The sequence below is a fragment of the Patella vulgata genome, chromosome 2 (assembly GCF_932274485.2).
Source record: "Patella vulgata chromosome 2, xgPatVulg1.2, whole genome shotgun sequence".
NCBI lineage: Eukaryota > Metazoa > Mollusca > Gastropoda > Patellidae > Patella > Patella vulgata.
In genome coordinates, this window is record NC_065880.2 from 44,819,673 (window position 1) to 44,841,939 (window position 22,267).

Sequence of the window (22,267 nt, forward strand, 5' to 3'; positions counted from 1 at the left end):
CCACACTTAACTTTTTTTCTATGCCTGTATACCACTTTGAAGGTCAAAATGTACAGATGTGGACAACGATTTTATTTGCAGTTTGGGGCGAAATTCACTGTAGATTATATATAATTGGTTCTGTTAATTAGGCGACCTAACAAGCTATCTATTTATTTATACATCAGTATTTCAAAACGTTATAATCCCCAAAACATAAAAAACCCTCATTCCCATGCTTTTCAATGACTGACCACAATACGCATCACAGTAAATCAATCCAGACAATTTGATTAATCAAGACGTCCAAGTGATCCGGATGCCGATTTCAAAGAAAATATGTCAAATTTAAATGAAGTAGAACATCAGAAATAAAAGGTAAGGTAAGTGAGATTAAGCAATGCTTTCTCGAATTACAAAATATTTTAACGCAACCATCCGTTAGTTTATTATAACCCTTATTCTTAACACAATAAATAAAATGAATTAGTTATTGGTATATATTCTCATTTTAATTGGTTTATTCCTTTTGTTGTAAATATCGCATTATCTTAAAAAACATTAACATAGAAAAACGGTCGCAATTGAAATCACATTCATGGTAACAATGATATAACTGACTGGATTCAATGATATATATATATATATATATATATATATATATATATATATATATATAGCTGCAGTGAGTTGTTGTTCTAATGTACAGTATCATATATCATAGTATAAAATATAAAAATAACACCGATTTGCTTCTACATGTTTCAATATATTTTCATCAGGAAGCCATTGATACTAATGGACCTTGCAACGTTATTAGTATCAATGGCTTCCTGATGAAAATATATTGAAACATGTAGAAGCAAATCGGTGTTATTTTTAAATTTATACTATGATATATATATATATATATATATATATATATATATATATATATATATATACTAATTGAGTTACTTAAGTCGTTAATTTCTCATCATTTTTGAACAGAGACTACTGAAGGAGAAATAGATCTACACAGATATTTTAAAAAACTTCGGCTTTATCTCTTTTTTTTTAGTTCTTTGTTCTTTTTAAACAAATTGAAGAATGTGGTGAAGATGTTGATTTAAAATTTTGAGACGTATTCTAACGACTTCAGTACGGTTAAGGTTCCATTTGAAATATATGAAGCATAGTTGTAATCGAGTTATATTTGTAGACCGATGTTTGTGTTCGACGAGCTATTATAGAATTTCTTCTAACGTGCGAGAAACATATAGATTTAAGCTTTATATATGTTCAATCTCTTACTAGCGTTAATACAATAGTACAGCTGTGCTCCTACCGTAAGTTGTTTTATAATTTGTCATCTATGGAAGCAGACTAAAGTTTATTGAGCTTCTCCAAATTTGTCCGAGTGCCTTTTGGAACTTTTCAACCTAAATGAATTTTTTCATTTGCATATTGATCGTGACTTTTGGCTACTTGGTTGATGACATTCGCCGTGGCGTTTGCCCTGGTTAATAAGACGAGTAGTGTCTGATTGACAGGGTGGTTTTAGATGATGCTGTAATTGGCACTATTTGTAGCAGCTTCTCGATATCATTTAAGGTAAATGCTTTCTTCTAATCTTTAACAGTATTTCTAGATCGTATTATGCGTGTATGTCATGTTCGCTAATTATTATGGGTATTGTTCTTATTTTAGTTTCTTGATTATTATCACTCTTATTAATCAAATACCGGATTTTCGTATACACATTTAAACAGCCAAATTTACACAAAAACGTTTTAAATTAGTACAACCGCTATATGAATTCCACAGACAAGGTGGGGTATCAGGTATTTTATAACACTCAATACGATTTGTTGAAAACCATGATTGTAAAGAAAGTCGCAGTTTTGTTAAAGAAGAATTTCAATTCACAATGTACATAAATGAGATACATATCATGATTGCGTTTATTTAAGTCAATTCATTAAAGACTTTAGGTATTTAATAGTGCGGAAACTCAACTACTGTCGCTTTAAAGGACAATGTTGGTGCCAGTCATTATCACATATGTGATAGAGCTGGTTAAACACATTCCAAATATAATTTTAACACAGAGATCATTGCTACGATAGCTGAGTAATACAGTTTTCCAGAATCGGAAGTGACGAACGCCAAAGGAAAACACGAGTCATACCTCTATATAACTGACTGATGTGACGAGTGATAACGGATATACGGGCGAATTTCTACTCACTAACAATTCATTCGAAGACCAAAAGTTGTTGTATGAGATTGTGAGAGGATATCTGACAATTCATAAAAAGAATTGACTGCCACTAGATAAGTGAACACGAAAGAAAAACAGAAAAAGTCCGTGCATTACCATGTTTTTATAAGATATAGAATGAATATAAACAAGGGAATGTACGGACTATTTCTATTTTTCTCGTGTTCTCTTATCTAATGACATTCAATTACTTTATTGAATTGTCAGGTATCCTCATACAGTCTCATATATCAACTTTTGGTCTTCGAAGGAATTATTAGTGAGCAGAAATTCGGCCGTATATCCGTTATCACTCGCCACATCAGTCAGTTATATAAAGAGATGACTCGTGTTTTCCTTTGGCGTTCGTCACTTCCGACTCAGGAAACCTGTATAACTCAGCTATCGTAGCAATGATCTCTGTGTTAAAATTATATCTGGAATGTGTTTAACCAGCTCTATCACATATGTGTTAATGACTGGCACCAATATTGTCCTTTAAGTTGATAATGTCCACGTATTCTTGGATCTAATTCATGACAGCGTAAATCAATATCTGAATAAAAACGTAAAGCAAAACATGGATAAAGCTAAGCCTCTTTGATTTAGGTAAATGTTAAAGTATCGAATTCTCCTCAAAGGCAGACAGTCTAATCGTAAAACCAATGAAGATATAAAATCCACTGAAAACGAATATTTTATGTTTTACCCAAATTAAAGACCTGTAGTCATTAAAACAGTGGTATATCATCCGATGCGTCTATTGTAAAGGGAGCGAAGACTTAGAAGATCGTTGGCGGTCGTTCTTTTTTCAACTTAATATACAAAGCTGTTGATCATAATCAAATTAAATATTATGCAAAATTTCAAACAAATCTGTAAATAAACCTTTGGGATATAGATGTTTTGAGATTCATTTTAGGTATCATACACCTTTTAACTTGGGGGTCTGGATGGCCGAATGGTTAGCGCGTGCGCATTGTATCATAATGTCTGTCATTGAGTCAACTGGCGTGGTTTCGATTCCCCCGGCTGTAAGTGACAAGGAGTAGGAATTGCCTGTCCAACCTCCTGGGGTTTCTCTGGGTCCTCCGGTTTTCTCCCTCTGTTAAAAATTTCTACACGCAGGCGAATCATTGAAATAAAATTGAACCTTATCTTAGTCCTGAAATGACCTAGTTTGTGTCGAGTGGACATTACCTCCTCCCACTCTCCCTCTTCGTTTAAGTAGGTTATTCTTGAATTAGAACATAAAATGAATTACATGTACAATTGAAAATGATAATATGACAGTATAACATTTTTTGTCGATAATCGTAATATAACAGTATAGGCCTACAGCAAATTAAAAATAATATTGTTGTTATCTTGAATGCACCACAATCCTTTCGATTTTCGCAATAACTCAGAGGTGGAGTTTTGCAAATGTTTTCACTATAAATTAAAAGCTTACCATGTTTATGATGTCAAACTATATATATTGTATATGATAATTTGAAAAAGGAGTGAATGCTTAGGTATTCTTAAATAAGCCAAATTCACAATATCAGTAAGGTCGATATAATACCACGGGAAACTTACTCGCAGTCAATTTAGTGGTATTATTAAGAATTGGGTAACAAGACCATCCACTGGTGCGAATGATTTCCAATTTAGGTGAAAGCTTTCCATATATTACTGATTGTGGGTGTAACACTTTCAAGGATCGAGCGTATGTGTGTAACTAACATCGCCAATTATCGGATCCAATAAACTACTTCTTCAGAAATTGCCCAATGGAATAGTATAGATGACCCGCTATGCATATTACATCTCTTTGAAATAAGATGCGGAAATGTTTGGAACGTTATACTTGTGTTCAATCTGTCAATTCCGTTCAATTTCAAATTCAGAATCGAAAGTGCCATGTTTAATTTAATTATTTATAACAGAGTTATCACAATCTGAATGTAATAGTGACCTATTAGAATAATCTCGAATTTTTGATTTACGGGAGGACCGCACCACAAGTACAAACAAAAACTCAGAACAAGACAAGGACATAACAAGCAACAGAAAACAAAAGTATGATCAAACCAATTGATTGGATCCGGATGTAAGCGGTCGGTGTGCTGTTGTACAGTCAAGGGCCTGCAGTATAGTCTTCATTCAAAACAAATTCACAACAAATGGAGCAATCTAGAAATCAAAAACTCAAAAAAGGGAGAATTTCCAAGATATATGAAAAGAAAGTAAGGGATAAAAGCACCACACACAAACAGAAACCCCAGAAGAGAATCCAGGGACAAGACGTCTTGACATTGCATGCAATAAACATAAATATCATATATATATGTATGATCGACTATAAAGCCTAAGCCTATACATTAACACCTGTATGGTGGCCCATGGTCGCAATAGCGTTTTGGGGGTTATTTTTTGTATTTCATTTAAAATCATAAAAAAATAAAATTAAAAAAAAAGAAACTTTTTTTCTTTCTTTTGTTTTACAAAATAAAATAAAAATCTTTTTAAAATTTAAGAAAAAAAAATCTTTTTAAATTAAAAAGAAAAAAAAAATCTTTTTAAATTAAAAAGAAAAAAAAAATCTTTTTAAATTAAAAAGAAAAAAAAATCTTTTTAAAATTTAAGAAAAAAAAAAAATCTTTTTAAAAGAAAAAAAAATCTATATAAAAAAAATTAATAAAAATTTAAGATTAAAAAAATCTATATAAAAAATAACATTTTAATTAAAAAAAAAAATAAGTGAAATAGAAAAAATCAAAAAAAGAATTCTGCACGTGGCCCATCGTCGTAATAGTGTCTTGATTATCCAGACTCAGTATAAAATCAGCCTACGACAGCTATCATTCGACTCGAGTGACCAGAAATACCTCGTGGCCCATTGTTGCTATAGTGTCTCGATTATCTTATGTGGCATAATTCGAGCGACAAAAAACGAGTTTGTAGTTATCTCCCCTTCCGAAAGGAAAAGGGTGAACAGACATCAACACGTGAAACACAATTTTTCCACCCATGACGTCTATAGAAATGTATAATTAATAGACTATAGAAGCCTAGCGTCATTTAGACTAGTTTATCCAGTCTAACTAGAACTAGGCCTACATACATAATGACGTTTGAAGTCATTGACTTTAATGACACCATTCGGCCTACTAGTGCGCAAGGCCTATTCTCCCCTCAAAAGGCTTATGTAATGTTTTTAAAACACTTGGTCTCCCTGAGGTCGAATTTCAAAAGTAGTTAACAACTTTGAAACTAATCCTTGAAGTATAGGCCTACTACTACTAAGTAGCCGGGGGGGGGGGTGGTTAGCACGTGCGCGCTGTATCATAAAGCCTGTCATATCATAAAGCCCGTCATTGAGTCAACTTGCGTGATTTCGAATCCCCGGTTGTACGTGACAAGGAGTAGGGTGACCTGTCAAACATCGTGGGTCTGTCGTTCAGATTATCCTGTGTAGGATCTATGAAGAACGTATGGTATAGACTCGAGCGACAAGAAACCAGTCTATAGTTACCTCACATCAAGGCACAAGTAATTTTAACTAAAATCTATTAAAATTAAATTTTAAGTTACAATCGATCTTCGTGAAACGCATAAATTTAAAATTTCACTTTGATTTTAAAATCTATGTTAGTGATTTTAGCTTCAGTTTTTGTGAAACCCCTGCTCTCCCTGAGGTCATCGCTAGTCCCCCGCTACGACCACAGGAACGGGTAAGAGGTGCGAAAGTGCGATGGCGGACAACATCAATTTCAAAGACAAATAGAGCATGATAGCCTACGTGGACTTCGTCTGGGGCCTGTTTTACTAAGATAAAATTCAAATTTTAGTATTTGATTGGATAATAGACAATATTAGATTTATTTTAGTGCTTAGCTAATCAAAATTGAAGTATCTACAATTATGTTGACGTGAGATAACTACAGACTCGTTTCTTGTCGTTCGAGTTTATACGTTCTTCATAGATCCCACACATAATAATCGAGATACTACTGCAACAATGGGCCACAAAATGTTTCTGGTCGCTCTAGTCTAATGATAGCTGTATACAGGGTCTGGATACTCAAGACACTATTGCGACGATGGGCCACGTCGGGAATTATTTTTTATCTTTTCTTTTTCAATTTTTTATTTTTTTTTTCATTTAATTTTTTTTTTAATATTATTTCTTTTTTATTTTTTTTAAAATATATTTTATTATTTTTTTTTAAATTTTAAAAAGATTTTTTTTTTTTAATTTTTTAAAAAGATTTTTTTTTTTTAATTTTTTTGAAAAGATTTTTTTTTTTTTAATTTTTTTGAAAAGATTTTTTTTTTAAATTTTAAAAGATTTTTTTTTTTTATTTTGTAAAAAAAAAAAAAATGTTTCTTTTTTTTTGTGTACTAATACTTTTATTATTTTAAATGAAATATCAAAAATAACCCAAAAAACGCTATTGCGACCATGGGCAACCATACACCGGGTCAGTGATTACCACCATCACCATACACAACAGAAAAGTAAAACAAATTGTGTCTATGAAATGAAATGGGGTTATAACGTCCTACTCTGACATAGAGTGTGCTATAAGGGAATTGTTTTCCCGACAGCAGCCATAGACTAACGTTGTCCCTTGTCAGACCCTCTATCCTTCACCACTGGGGGGGGGGGGGTGGATGGCCGAATGGTTAGCACGTGCGCGCTGCGCTGTATCATACGGTCTGTCATTGAGTCAACTGGCGGGGTTTCGATTCCCCGGCTGTACGTGACAAGGAGTAGGGTTGCCTGTCCAACCTCGTGGGTTTTCTCCGGGTCCTCGGGTTTCCTCCCACTGTTAAAGACCCCTACGCGCAAATGAATTATTGAAATAAAATTGAACCATGTGTTAGTCCCGAAATGACCTAGTTTGTGTCGAGTGGACCTTAAACCCCATTTCTCTCGCTCTCTCTCTTCACCACTGACAAGGGGGAACCACGCCATGTTAGCGGGGCAACGTCTTACTCTCAAGTTGTATCTAACATGAATCTGGGATTTGCAAGTTGTGTGGGCAACAGAACGGGTTCTTGCGTGGTAATCAAACAATCTTTACAGACAACCGTTTCTTTTACATCACTTAAATATCAATTATTCTTCCCCGGCAGATTATCAAGGAACCAGACTAAATATAATCTTGAAATCGGCTGAGGTAATATACATAGTTCTTCTGAACATAGAAGATGGATGATACCTATCATTGTTGCCGTAAGTAGTGTTAACCGCATTCTTAACGCATCGGTCCCTGCCATGCTGTTGCGTCAGGTTGATTTACAATTAGTACTTCATTTCTTTTTGTCATAAAATATCCCGATCGCAGTTTATTATATTACAGTTTTTTTTTCTGTATCATCCATTGAGCATATACAGGCATCACTTTTAAGATTTAAATATTATGCATCTGTTCAGTTTACATGTATATCTAATATTTTATTAAAACTATTGAGAAGTACAAGGTCCATTCCCTAACCGGCATGTATGGGTAGTAAACTTATACTTTCTTCCACTGCAATACTATTTTGGAACATATTAAAATATGACTGATTAAGTTCACAGGATGATTACAGATCGAAGATTGTTATACAACGATGGATGGCACTTAATGAAAGATCGAATTAGCAACCGTTTTATACAAAATACTTTTTAACTCGAAAGACTAGACAAAATAATTTCTAACACCTTTCCCTTTCACTTAAGATAACATATAGCTTGTTTGGTCTGTTATCCGTAAAGTTTGAAAACGAAATTGTTCATTTGTATACCAGTTTTGTTTGTTATCGACTTCAGTTTAGACGTTATTGGTGCAATATTCGTATAGCTTACTGACACCAACGGGATTTAAACTTTTTGGCAAGTCTTTGGCCTCCCAGCAAAAAACATTTATCTAATCACATTTATCCCCAAATTACATACTATCGTTACAATGTTAAACTTGAATATATTAAATATATCCCTGATGATTGATGTCATCCAGTATCTTTCTCTCATGGTGTATATACTGATTTGTTTAAGCCATGAATTTTCATCTTAACGAAATTTCCTTTCATCATTATGAAGTTTATTCAAAACATCAAAACCGAATTGTGCCACTTTACAATTCTATAGAATTTTAGTGATTTGAATTATGTAAATGACAACCTAATTTAAATCAAATATTTTACGGGAGAAAATGGGTAGGGTTTTAAACTCCTAATTTGTAAGCAGTCTTACGTAATGCCGGAAACCTTTATTTCTCTTTCCACTTTTCCCTTAGATAAGCTTCACATCTTTAAACATGCCCAGTCTTGGAATTCTAATTCACTTCTCTAATCGTGACAGAATGTGTGTCTGCTTTTACCCATTAACTGGTTTTAAAAGATCTTGTGCTTCTTTAAGACATTTGTGTTCAAACAGTTACAAGATTAATGGTATAAATATGTTGGCAGTTATTTCATCAAACAAAAGGAAACTAATTTCTAGGATCTATAAAAGTTCAATTTAAATCTTTTATTTTGAATTGCGTCCGTGAATGGTAGTAGTGTAGTGTTTATCCATCTTTATATTACGTGGTCGCTATTTGATTGGTATGCATTTGGCTCGGTGAGTTAAATGAACTAAAGGGGATCACGTGGCTAAGCGGGTAAGACGCTGGCTCGCTAGCCTGGGCGACCTTCGGTTATAATTTTTTCACGACTAGTGGTCGGAACTAGAAACCGAACGCGAATGGTCCGGACCATCTCTGTTCAAAGATGGCTGCCCCCAGGGACATGGTGATGTCATTTTACTTTGCTTTAGACCTCGAGCATAACCCTGAAAAAAAACTTAACCCCAAGGAAGGTCTATACATCTCTCCATGGAGGATAACGAATCGCTGTGTTACATTGTTTCATAAACAAATAATACTTTCATGAAGTTAAACGAATCAAACTAATTTTAGAGACGACAAAATTCCTTGTAACTTGACTTTACTTTTTGCATAGCGCAAATATTGAAATAATGCGTAATTTTTAGATTTACATAGATTCAGACATAACACACGAGACAAAAATATCTGCTCATAGAAGTAGCAACCATTTAAAATACATTCAAGCTTTCTTAAAATCATATATACTTAACAAAAATAGATTCTTTCTACATATTCTACACTTTCGTTTCCTTGACACCGCCATCTTGGAACTACTCCGACCATGCTACAATAGCATGGTTCAGTATTTTCGGACTATGGTCCGGTCTAAATGAAATTCGGATTCAGTTAGTTCGACCATAGTCAAGAAATCACGATAACCGAAGGTCGCCCAGGAGGTCGGGTGGTCGATCCATGCATTGGCCGAGAAAGTTCATCCGGTTTTTTTCAGCGTGGTTTCCCCTTGTCAGGATGGAAAGGCCTGACAAGGACAGCTGTCTAGTCGTTCGGATGGGACGAAAAACCGAGGTCCCGTGTACACATTGGAGTGCACGTGAAAGTTCCCTTTGCAGTTGGAATTCGATATAAGAGCAGGCCATAGTGCCGCTGCCCTGGCAAAATTTCCCTCATAGCACACTGTATGGCGTATGCCCGCCTTCATTAGCCCAGTTTAGGAGCAGGACAGTAGGACGTTAAACCCCATTTCATTTCATTTATATGAACTAAAAAAAAGTAAGCGACTATAGCTTTGACACTTTTCCAAGTAAAATGGAATGTATACATAATATACAATATGCGAAAGTAGGGCTAAGTAAACTCAAACAGTAAATAAGAAATACAAGACCAAATCAAAGCAGTGTGGCAATAATAAACAATTGTGTTGATGAAAGGCACTCTAGCATACAGTTTCGTTACTTCCATAACGGAGTATCAAATATGATGCTTGTTTCGCCTTTCATAATATTATAGCACAATGTGTATTTTCTTTTTATTTAAGAAAAAAAATCATTTAATCTATTCCTGAAGTGTTTCCTAAGACAAATAAAACGTTTTAAACTGTACATCATCCAGGTGGTTATGGCAAGGAAGACCACAAAACACAATTTCCGTTTTTAAAGGATATCATTCTATAACGTTAATATACTATATGTGTTATCATGGCTATTCTTCTATTATAAACCAGCACAAATTAATAAAATACTATCCGACCTGTGGATGATAGGCCAGTAAACAAATATATCTTATAATCTTGACCAACACTGGATACCTTTGGCTATAATACAAATAATATGGTATCAAGTACATGTATCTTATTTCTAATATGATATTATAAACGTACTATTTGGTTATATGGATTGTATATAGAAACACTATAATTATAGAATACATAGACATGAAGTTCAGATAATTGTGTTCAAATTATTTAAAACATATGCGTATGGTGAAAAGTCATCAGAAGTGATTTTGAAAGAACGGGAGATGATTTCCGTTTGTCACCTTCCAAGCAGAACATACTACACCAATATCGAACATTCAACAGTGAACATAAATGGCGTGAGGGTGATCTACGCTTGAATAGATATTGTTAAGCAAACGTCTATTTGAGGCAAAAGGTAAAAATTATATTCTAATGAGAATATTTAATACGTATTTCTTTTACTTATTTCATTTGTTTGTGTTTAGAAATAGAATATGTTTGACATAGAAGATATCGTGCCTTGTGTTAAACAATTAGATGAGTTTGTGGCTAAATATAACGATTTGACTGTCGTCGATCATTTATATTACTTTTAAGAACTAATCTAATCTTTAAGAGGCATTTAGCGATTGGGAAACAAATTAACAGAACACAATTTTTATGGGAAACAATCACTGATTTTATTATAAAAGCACGACGTTTCGACAAGTATCCTCTTATCGTTATCAAGCACAATGACATTAGTAAACGTGAGATGAATATATAAGAGTTGCATGATGAAGAGATTAAATAACAATAACAATAAGAAGTTAGATATTGAACAACAAACAAAACAAGATAATAGGCTTCCAGCAAGGCAATGGATAACATTTTAACTAATTGTGAATGCCTTCACAGGGCGCCATTGGTTGAAAACATATTAAGTTAATGAGGTAATAAAGATGAGGCCATTTACCAAAATATAGATAACACTAATAATTAGAAATACAAGCACCAACCTCAGATGACTAAATAAACAATATAGGTGATTAATATGAATAGTATAGGGTTGGACAGGCTAGTTCTAGGTATGACAATAAGTAAATGATTCTAAAAAAAAACATAGGCTTGCTAACTAAACAGTCCAGAAAAATAATATTAAACTAATTATGAAGACCTTCGAAGGGAGCCATTGGGTCAAAACATGTTATAGTTAATGAGGTGATACAGATGAGACCATTTACCAAAATATAGATAACACTAATAATAGAAATACAAGCACCACAATGCCCAACCGCAGATGACTAAATAAACGATAGGTGATTAATATGAATTGTAGATTTGGGCAGGCTAATTGAGAAACAGTAAAGAGATATGTTTAGTAATAAAGACAGTTTATAATACTTGTAGAGAGAAAAACCGTTTGGAATAAAGGATTATCTGCTTTTAAGTTGTTTTATTCATCCTGATAACATGATTGTATGCCCTTGAAATGTGAAGCCCCGTGTCCCTGTTCAGGGAGAGAGAACGAGAGAGAGAGAGAGAGAGGGAGAGAGAGAGAGAAATGGGATTTAACGTCCACTCTAGGTCATTTCGGGACTAACATGGTTTAATTTTATTTCAATAATTTGCTTGCGCGTAGGGGTCTTTAGCAGTGGGAAGAAACCGGAGGACCAGGAGAAAACCCACGAGGTTGGAAGGCGATCCTACTCCTTGTAACGTACAACCGGGGATTCGAAACCACGCCAGTTGACTCAATGACAGACCTTATGATACAGCACGCACGTGCTAACCATTCGGACATCCAACCCTCCTGTCCCTGTTCAGTTCTGGTGAATGTCTTCTAATGTTTATGGCTTCTAAGATTTTTCTAGTTCTCTTATTCCGTTGGTTGAATGTTAGAATCTGCACCTCGTTCCATTCGACTCCATGCTGCGGGTGGTTCTGTAGATGCTCCGCTATGGCAGAGTTGTTGGTAGCAGCCTTAATTGGATCTGTGTTCCCATATTCGTTTATCTAGGGGTCGTTTTACGAACTAATACATTGCCCGCATAGTGCGATAATTGATTTTCAAATGTTATTAATCATGCATCCTGCCGGGCAACACTGGTGGTGTTACTACTACCACCTCTACATATATGAGGACTATTAAGTATTGGTGTAAACCACAAACTAAATTAACAGTGTTGCAGATGTTTTTATACTCGTCTTCATTATCCCAGTCGGAGCAAAACAGTATGACGTTAAACCCTATTTCATTTCATTTCTTATTTATCGACCGTTCAGTAACGTCTATCTAACGCTCTGTGGCTTATTTCGGAAGTTAGTCCAGGTATGTAAGTGCGGTAGTTGCATCAATAGAAATGCCGACCACGGTTTATGGTCGGTCTAGACGTCTCTCACCAAAAAAAAAGTCCCAGTCCGAAATCCGTGCCCAAATGGGTCAAATTGACCAAAACCCAAAATGACCGCTGGTTTTGGCTTATAAATTCCAATTTCCACCCAATTATCATAATAATCTGATCGACTTTGGTATCAAAATATACGTTTTCGGGGTAACTGAATCCTTTTCCATACATACTTTTGTGATAAGTGTTACCGCTAAGTCAATATTGCGGGCTATTCAAGATGGCGGTCAGTTTTGGCGGGAAAATTCGAATTTTACATAAGGGTCACGTTTGGTGTCAAAATATACGTTTTCGAGACAGCTGTATCCATTTTTGTCATATTTTAGTATTAAGTGATTTCCCTGTGTCAATATAGGAGAAATTCCAATTAGGGATTTGGATTTTCGATTAGGGATTGGAGGTTAATGGTGTCTCTTACATGGTCTGTCGGAAAGCCTAGCAGACGGTCCATTACAACAAATATAATCGGGGACCGCTGTTACAACACCTATTTTTTGGACATGCCAAGGCAGTACAATTTTATTGGCGACTGAACATTAATCTAGTTGTATTTTACAAGTCAACATTGAGGCTGGTGTCCCTAAAGAGATGACACTCATTAATTAATAACACATGTTACATATTTATAAACCATCTAGCATTGAAATTGTTCATCATCCTGTGTAACCTAAGCAAAATATCTCATTGCGATGTCAATCAGAAATGCAGAAACTGGAAATGGTTGAAAACGCTCAAATCCGATCAGATTTCCTACCTCAGATTTCGACAGAGTTACCTTATATACCCAGGGAATTACCCACCCTAATGAAAACATTGTGCCCCCTTTTTATTGCTGCATTGCCCTTGTTCCAACAAAATCCAAAGATACTAAAAACCAGTCGCACACAATGCATGTACAGAATATGTCCGTTTTTCATGATGATGTAATTGTACAAGCTTAATCAGACCCTAATTTCCACGAATGCCTTCCATAATAGATTTCACAGCCGGAATAATATTTCCATAATATTCAGAATTAATTTATCTTAGTTTTATTTATTTATCTAGATGAATTAAGGAAAATTGCAACACGGGCGACGGGAACTTTTTTGCCGGTTAGCATACTCAAGGCCAATACGCTAACCGTCACCACGAACTCTGTTGACATTTAATCTGTCACCAGTAACTTCCTTGGCCTGGCTTAAAGTGTATCTTGATCGTCTTCTCGTTCATGGGGTTGTCAGTCTACTTTCAATTCTAGCCCCCCTCCCCCATTAGTAAATAGAATCGAATGAAACTTGACAGGTACCCTTTGTAAGGAATACCAGCCCCTTTTGATGCTTGTTTTTCTTTACTCACAGGTCGTTTAGTTCTTGATAGCAGCTAACTATGTTCATTTTCAGATCTTTAGGACTTAATCAAAATGTCAATGTATGGTATGTCATGGCTCACATAGACGTCAAATAGATTCTACCATGTGCCACAGAACTCAAATTTTCCCGATCCTGCCCCCCCCCTCCTAAAGTGCACTAACTTTGGTCAGCCTACCCTCATTCGGAGGCCCTAGCACGCATTGTCAAATTTAGTCATGACTTTACACCAAGATTTATTCTGTCCTAAATGTTCTGCTAATGAAATTTTTATCTTCGCTCATTATTGAACTTAATTTGTTCATGATTGCCGGCCTCCAATACCCTTTAACTTTCCGTCATTTTCAGAATGACGGTGGGCAGTTTATTATTCAATGTTTTCCCGAATATCGGGATCCATTTGGATCATTTTGTAAAATAAATTCACTGCATGCTTCATTAGCTTTGACCATCTTGGCTCAATTTTCGATGTTGGTGATCGAAATTGGACACGTTCAGCTGTCGGTGGCCCTTTTCGTCATGCCTGCTACGCTGCTTCCGCAGTGAGCAGTGGTCGGCCAGAGAGTCAGACTCGACTACTCTTAATCCCCAAATCTCCAATGGGATTTCCACATATTTTGACCCAGGGGAACCAGTTAATTCCCAAGATAAGATAATGTGTCGAAAATAGAATCAGCTGCTTCCAAAACGTATATATGTTGAGACCAAATGTGGTCATTTTGTAAAATTCGAATTTTCCCGCCAAAATATTGACTCCGTGGTACAACTATTCACCAAAATGTGTGGAAATGGATTCAGCTACCCCGAAAGGATATATGTTGATACCAAACTCGATCATATCAAAACTGGTGGTCATTTGGATTTTTGCCAATTTGACCCATTCGGACTATGACTTTTTGGTGATTATATACGTCAAGACCGACCATAAACCGTGGTCGGCATTTCTATTGCAGCAACTGACCGGAATAGTGCGAACTTGAGTTAAAATGTCTGGACTAAGTAACGTACGGTATATTTGTAAGGAGACTCCCCTAAAAGTATTGGGATGCATATACTATGGAACAAAAGAAATCAGTTTGAAGTATATTATATTAATCGGGAATGACACTAATCACAGAACAAAACAGCTATTGTCCGTACAATTTACAACCCCCTTTAAAGAAATTTTATTGTGTTATTCTTCGCCTGAACAAGTGATAGATTAACTTGTGGGTGTATTCAGGTATTATATAACAAGCACGTACAGTGTATAGATTTTATTATGATAAATGTTAAGCCCGCCGTGTCTATAATATATATATATATATATATATATATATATATATGATAGCGTATATACCGTAAATCAATATGGAAGCGCGTTTTCTGACCAATATATGCTATCTTGTCGAAAGTATTTGATGTATTTTGAACTAAAGAAACTTATTTTCATACGAAGGCCTTACAATCAATCAATGATTATTTTTATGTATCTGTTAACTTTCGAGACGGTTTGGTAATCATTGACTTGATTTGAACAGTATATTAACAAGGGAATTTCACTTGCAAAGTTACGGAATGGAATCAATTTAGGTTTATATTAATGTTTTAAGGCTGTTTAATTTGTTTACAATGATGGTTAATTTGCAATTACTTTTTTTCAGTTATCTCTCGAAAAAAAGTTAGTGCTTTTGCCGGGCGCTCCGATAATAAACATAATAGTCCCACGCTCTCATAAAAAAGAACAGCAGTAACGTTCACTTCCTTTGACAATGTATTACGTATATATGTTTTAATCATCTTCATTATACTTCTAGTATGTATCTGGGAAATTCTTTTGTTATCAAATCACTATTAACTAGATAGTGCATGGCCAGCTTTCTTAACAAATTAAAACACCAGGATTTCCCTGAAATTGAAGTTTGGGGTCCGAGTTTTATATGACGGTGGACGCTTACGGCACGCCGGAAAACGCATTCACCTTTTATCTGCTGAAAATATCAAAATCTTTAATCATTTTGTGTACTTGTCTCACTGTTTTTTTCCGGATATTGAAAACCTAAAGATACATAACTGATAATGTGGCATGTATTTGTCGTGATACAAAACGGACCAATGGCTGTAATGAAGATCTAACCACGCTAACTAACTATTCTTAAATACAGCCCGATAGAAGATTAGTCCAGAACATCGGTCAATGTATAATCGAACAGTGTATCGTCTTGCTGCAGATATGTCGTGCCCGTCATTGTTTGATCTACAAATAAACCAACTCTATTCCGGGAAATACACAGGTCACAATACTATGGAGTGAGTGTTCGGCTACTAGGATTCCCCAGTCTCTGACGTCAGTAATAAGCCTCGTACTATTCCCTAGAATTTTGCATTTCCAAGAATTAGCTAAAGACAACGGTAAACACAAATCATCATATTTGTTGTTTTTGTTCTTTAGATAACTATTTATTTTCTTATTTCTTTATATACTCTTCAAAAAAAGTAGGGGATATTGAAATGCAAATACCTATATGCAGGTTGTGATATGATAAAAAGTAATTCCAAAAATAAATTCACCGCCAACAAGATAATTCAGATGTTGGATTTTTAAATTGATAATATCTCTGTTGAATTTGGAGGGGAAATTTATCAGCAAGTGGTAGGTATCCCCATGGGCACCAACTGTGCACCTTTGCTTGCTGATTTGTTTCTCTATTCCTACGAAGCCGATTACATACAGGCACTCGTCAAATCAAATAAACGATTAGTCAGATATTTTAATTTCATTTATCGATATATCGATGATGTTCTGTCACTGAATAATCCAAAATTTAGTGATTATGTAGAATTCATATATCCTGATGAGCTCGAAATTAAAAACACTACTGACAGTGACAATTACGTTTCCTACTTGGATCTGCGTCTCGATTTTGACAATTGCCATAAATTTAGTGTTAAATTGTACGATAAACGTGATGACTTTGACTTTCCGATTGTTAACATTCCATTTATTAGTAGTAACATTCCAATATCACCAGCTTATGGAGTGTTTGTGTCTCAACTAATTCGTTACGCGAGAGCTTGTTCATTTTATTCTGATTTTTTAAGTAGATCGAGGCATTTGTCATCTAAGCTTCAACTACAGGGATACTTGCGAACTAAACTTATTAAAACCTTTAAAAAGTTTTATGGCCGTCATATTGACTTGAATGGTAAATATAACATGCCTCTCTCTGCTATTATTCTAGATATATTTAATTGACGCGTATACTATCTCCCTGATAATGTCTGTCTACTACATCGTTAACACTTCTCATCACGTGCATTTTGCATACCGATAGTCCATTGGCCAATCACGCTATTTTACCGAGATTTCGCCTAATAGTTTGGATGCAGCTATGGCGGGTGTGGCGCCAGGCAGGGTAAGCTTACTCTTTCGGACACCTGTTACCACTGTTTGTCGTGTATTTTGTACACGGTGAACAGGCCATATGCTGATTACACTATTTTGCCTTATTACACTATTTTGCCTATACCGTTTTTTTTAGGACTTCGAATTTCGTCTAATGGTTTGGATTGTTCGTACTTGGTTTTATTTTTTTTTTACACTTGACATGCTTTGAGAGTATGTTCACAGAACTTATCGCCCCAACAGAAACACTGAGCTGCACATGCGACACGCAATAGCGCCATACACGTGGAAGGGGTTCATTGTCAAATTTGACACTTCAAGAAAGGGTTGATGAAAACTGCCGCGAGCTGGTTAATCTATCCATGTTAGCATTCCTATCGGTTCTTGCATAAGCTTTACTGTTTAGCGTATCTTTGCTTTAGTGTTACGTTTAATTTGATCGGGAGACGTGTTCGTCGACGTCAACGGACAACACTACAAGAATTGCCCGTGGCACTGCAAGAGGAGTGGGTGAGATTGACCCAAATCGTGATTGGACGGTTGATTAGGAGCATGCCATGGCGAATTGCTGAATGTCTGAGGATTGGTGGAGCAATTACTCATTATTAAGACAAAAATCAAAAACGTCCATTTTCACTTTTGACGGTGTATCTATTTGCGAGTGAAATGGGGCCGTCAGATAAGCCACCCATATAAACTGTTTATGTTCATGTGTAGGCAATTGTCCTGTTATTAACATGCACTGGTTACCTCCAATAAAAACAGCAGTGCATTTCCGCAGTTTTGTATTGTTTCTGAATATCCCCTACTTATTTATAAGACTATATAAGCACGCGTGGTATACACAGAAAATGTTATGAAAATGATAGGGCATCACATTTTGTGGCGCATGTATTGAATTTCTTTTGTTAAGACCACAAACATCAATATAGAACAATCAAAAGATACAACCAGCTTATATTACATAATACTCTATAATTGGCGTCAAAACAATCCTGGTACTTTTTTAATCCATTTAGGCAGCAATGGGGACATGAATAGGAAACAATATCTTACTCGCGAAACTTTGATAAATATTTGATTAGAAATATTTGTTTCAGGGTACCACACCACATCTCTGGTATTTTTGTCAGATAGAGTGTCATAGTACAACGTAAAAATATGGTATTGTTGTGTGCTAAAGCGTGCTATCAAAAGTTGTGTTCAATGCCTTTGTTCTGTATTGGGAAAGGAACTGCAGGTTTAGACCATACGCGAACGGAATTGAGTTAAATATATAACTATTCTAATCCGACATTTTAAAGATACATTATATAAGATTTAGATAAAGGGCTAGCCATTCTTGCCATGATAGTTAGAAATTATATAATGTAAAATGAATAATTTGAAAATTTCATTCAAATTACTCTATTGCGAGCGTAGATATTAGTCTTTGAAGGTTTGACAAGACGTGTGCAATAATTTCAACCACCGTACTGTTTGTTCGAAGCTAAGTCTCTCTCCTCCATTTTTAGCTTAAATCAAAATATGGCCGAACTGTTCTAATCTATTTAATATCGGGGAAATCCGACGCCATCGATAGTTGATTATGGCCTGGATACGTTAATTAATTTAATAACATTTCAGGCCTACAGAAATACCTGCAATAGGAAGATTTAGCTCTTGCATAATGTATGTTTAATATAACTTAACGCTATGGTCATTTGAAATGTGTAGTCGTTACTACTGAGTTATGTGTCTGGGAAATATATACTGAGCGCCATGGAAAACGCATCACTTTTTTTCCCAAATATTTTATTACTAGGTGGTTTTGTATGTATAATATTATGCAATACTATGAACTATTGTTTCACACAATGCTCCCAAACGCAAAAAATATCGGCCCGTGTGCACAAAAAACAATTGCACGAGATGCAAATGAAAAACCCAATATTCACGTGCAGCATTGTGTGTGAGCCCTTTAAAAGCATGTTTTCAACTTAATGTGCAGTACATGAACTGTGAAACGTCAATCTGTCGTAATTTGTTGTTGGACGTGTGAAGGAATCGAGCTAGAGATGCCGAGACTTACTGAAAATCAACGGAATGAAGCCATGGGAATGTCCAGGGCTGGTATGTCTACACGTGCTATTGCCAGACACTTCAATTGTCATCAGTCCACTATTGTAAGGTTGGAGAAACGTGTTCGAGTTACTGGATCAACACGTGACCGTCAACGTCCTGGTCCACAACGCGTTACAACCCAGGCTCAAGACCGCTACATCCGGGCCACTCATCTGCGTGACAGATTCCGCCCAGCGACTCGAACAGGTGCAGCAGTCGTCGGAAGACAAGGACCAGTAAGCGCCAACACCGTAAGACGTCGTCTAAGAGAAGTAGGACCCCGTGCACGACGACCTTATGTTGGAGCTATCCGCAGGAATCGTCACCGTCAGCGGCGTTTGGTATGGACTCAAGGACACCAGACACGGAGAAGAGTAGACTGGCAAAGTGTGCTCTTCAGTGATGAGAGTCGCTTTCATCTTTATCACGCTGATGGCCGTCAACGTGTGTGGAGACGTCTTGGGGAACGTCTTGCAGACTGCTGCGTCTTCGAAACGAATCGATGGGGTAGGGGAAGTGTAATGGTGTGGGGAGGCTTCACATTTCATCACCGGGCCGTCTGTATCGGAGACCACAGATGCACACCATTGCTGCTTTAGAAGCTGCTCTTGTCCAAGAATGGAACAATTTGCCCCAGGCCTTCTTTCAAACATTGGTAAATTCCATTCGACGTCGCTGCACAGCGTGCGTAAAAGCCCATGGAGGACACACGCGCTACTGACATATGTGTCGTACTTTTGTTTTGACCCCTCTGACTTTGTACCGTTGATTACAGATTAAACATCCATAAGTGTACAAATGTGTTGTTATTGATGTGTTCCCATTTGAATATTGTTCACAATAAGAAGCAAAATAAATAAGATATGTTTACAGGATCATTTTGTTATACGAAAAACTAAGTGATGCGTTTTCCATGGCGCTCAGTATATTTATATTCCTAAGTTTGCTATCTTGTCTGACGTCTGGCCCACCCAATCCAGTGTAGGCCCAGCCTATTGTTATGTGTTAATCACCCGACAATAAGCTAGCCCTATGTCACAGTGCCATATGGTTATTTGCGGATCTAATACGCAGGTTTTCCGACATCAAGTTCTACGAGGCACAATAGTTTAGATATTTTAGAGAATTGGTTCAGAGAATTGCGTCCCTTCCTGAAATGTCGCTTTTGGAGCTCGGGATTGCGTCCCATCGAAACGACTAGACACAATTTCGTTGTCAGATCCATAAGTGGAAACCGGGTTTGAAATATCCCGATGTTCTACCCAGACCACGCCGGGATTAGAAAAAAATGGAATAGTATTTAACGTCCTACAGTGTGCTATGAGGGAAATTTTGCCCGGACAGCGGCACCATAAGGCCTACTCTTATATCGAATTGCAACTGCAAGGGATCTTTTACGTGCACGTCAATGTGTACACGGGGCCCTCGTTTTTTGTCCCATCCACGTCGGCAAATCCCAGTGATCTTTCTTGGCCAAAAAGCAGGAGCGAACCCGTAACTTCCAGGCTAGCGAGCCAGCGTCTTACTCACTTTACCACCATGGCTCCCCCGAGATTAGGATTCAGGACATTCTAGTTGAGATTCCGGTTCTTCACCTATCGACCCCGTCTAAGATTACTATTGGGATGTAACTGACACAGCGCACAGAAGTTGCGTTGCTTGGCAGAAAAGCATTGTTACAGCACTTATCGCTTTTCCTTCATGTAGTACACGTTAATAATTTCAGCATATAATATAGTGCCTCAATATTATCGACGATCATTAGAGCTTCAAAACTTACATTAATTGTTCAAATCGAAATTCAATATGTCATTAAACTATTGTAAACATTTTTGATAAGGTCAAGTTCTTGGCAATTTCTTTTCAAATATTTGAACTCGGGTAGGCGTATTTGTTATTTTCAAGAATTTCACCTTTACGACATTTTATGCCACGTAAAGGATTGTCTGCTGATTAGTATGTCCTGTAAGTACCAGCACTTGGAGAAACCCCAACAATGTGTTTTATCGCATTATTGTCCAACGCCATTCTCTCGAGTAAATTTCTCATTATGAGCACAGCTCTATAAACTAATGTATAGATAAAGAAAGATAAAACATGAAATGAAATTATCACCCCAGTTGATTTCATAAAGACATAAGATTAATGGAAATCCGTAAAATTAAAACAGTTTTCTCGTGGATTCCTTATGATAAGCCAGGAGTATTTAACAATCTGTGGTAAGCATAGCCTATTATTGCACCAATCATGTGTACTAAATCAACAGAATATACATGGCGGTGGATTTAAAAAGACTTCTACTTTGAATTTAGAGGGCACACGTATAAAGTGTCCTTGAATCGTATTGATACAAGCGAATACTTATGTCTGAAAATATCAGTCTGCATATGTCAAAATTCTTTGCGGGTCACTTGACGAAACACGCCGACATATTTTGTGTAATTCTGTGTTTCTGATAGACACGTTGTGTAACTGTTTACTTGAACTAGCTTCACCAACTGACCGCATTGTGTGTATACAGTATTGAATTAAACCTCCTGAATAACTGATGGAGTGACAAAATTATTTTAATAATTAATGAAGAGGATAAAACTAATTAACATACTCGGGGCCACAGTTGATGTAAAATTCATATACCTTTCATTCTTCCTTATTCAAATATGGTTCGCCTGTCAAATTTACTGGAACACCAAACGAGAGGTAAGCGAATTTTCATTTTGAC

At 36.1% G+C, this 22,267-nt stretch overlaps 1 protein-coding gene across 2 annotated transcripts in view; it reads left to right on the forward strand.

Moving 5' to 3' along the window:
• Positions 1-22,267, forward strand: part of LOC126811572 (RYamide receptor) — a 265,432-nt gene that overhangs the window by 219,738 nt on the left and 23,427 nt on the right. Inside the window, exon 1 of one of the 2 annotated variants that reach the window (XM_050537265.1) lies at positions 22,005-22,245. The exons of the other annotated variant lie outside the window; for it this stretch is intronic. The gene's annotated coding sequence lies outside the window, so the exon portion shown is untranslated. Of the gene's footprint in view, positions 1-22,004; positions 22,246-22,267 lie in introns of those variants that run through there. 2 annotated transcript variants of the gene reach the window in all.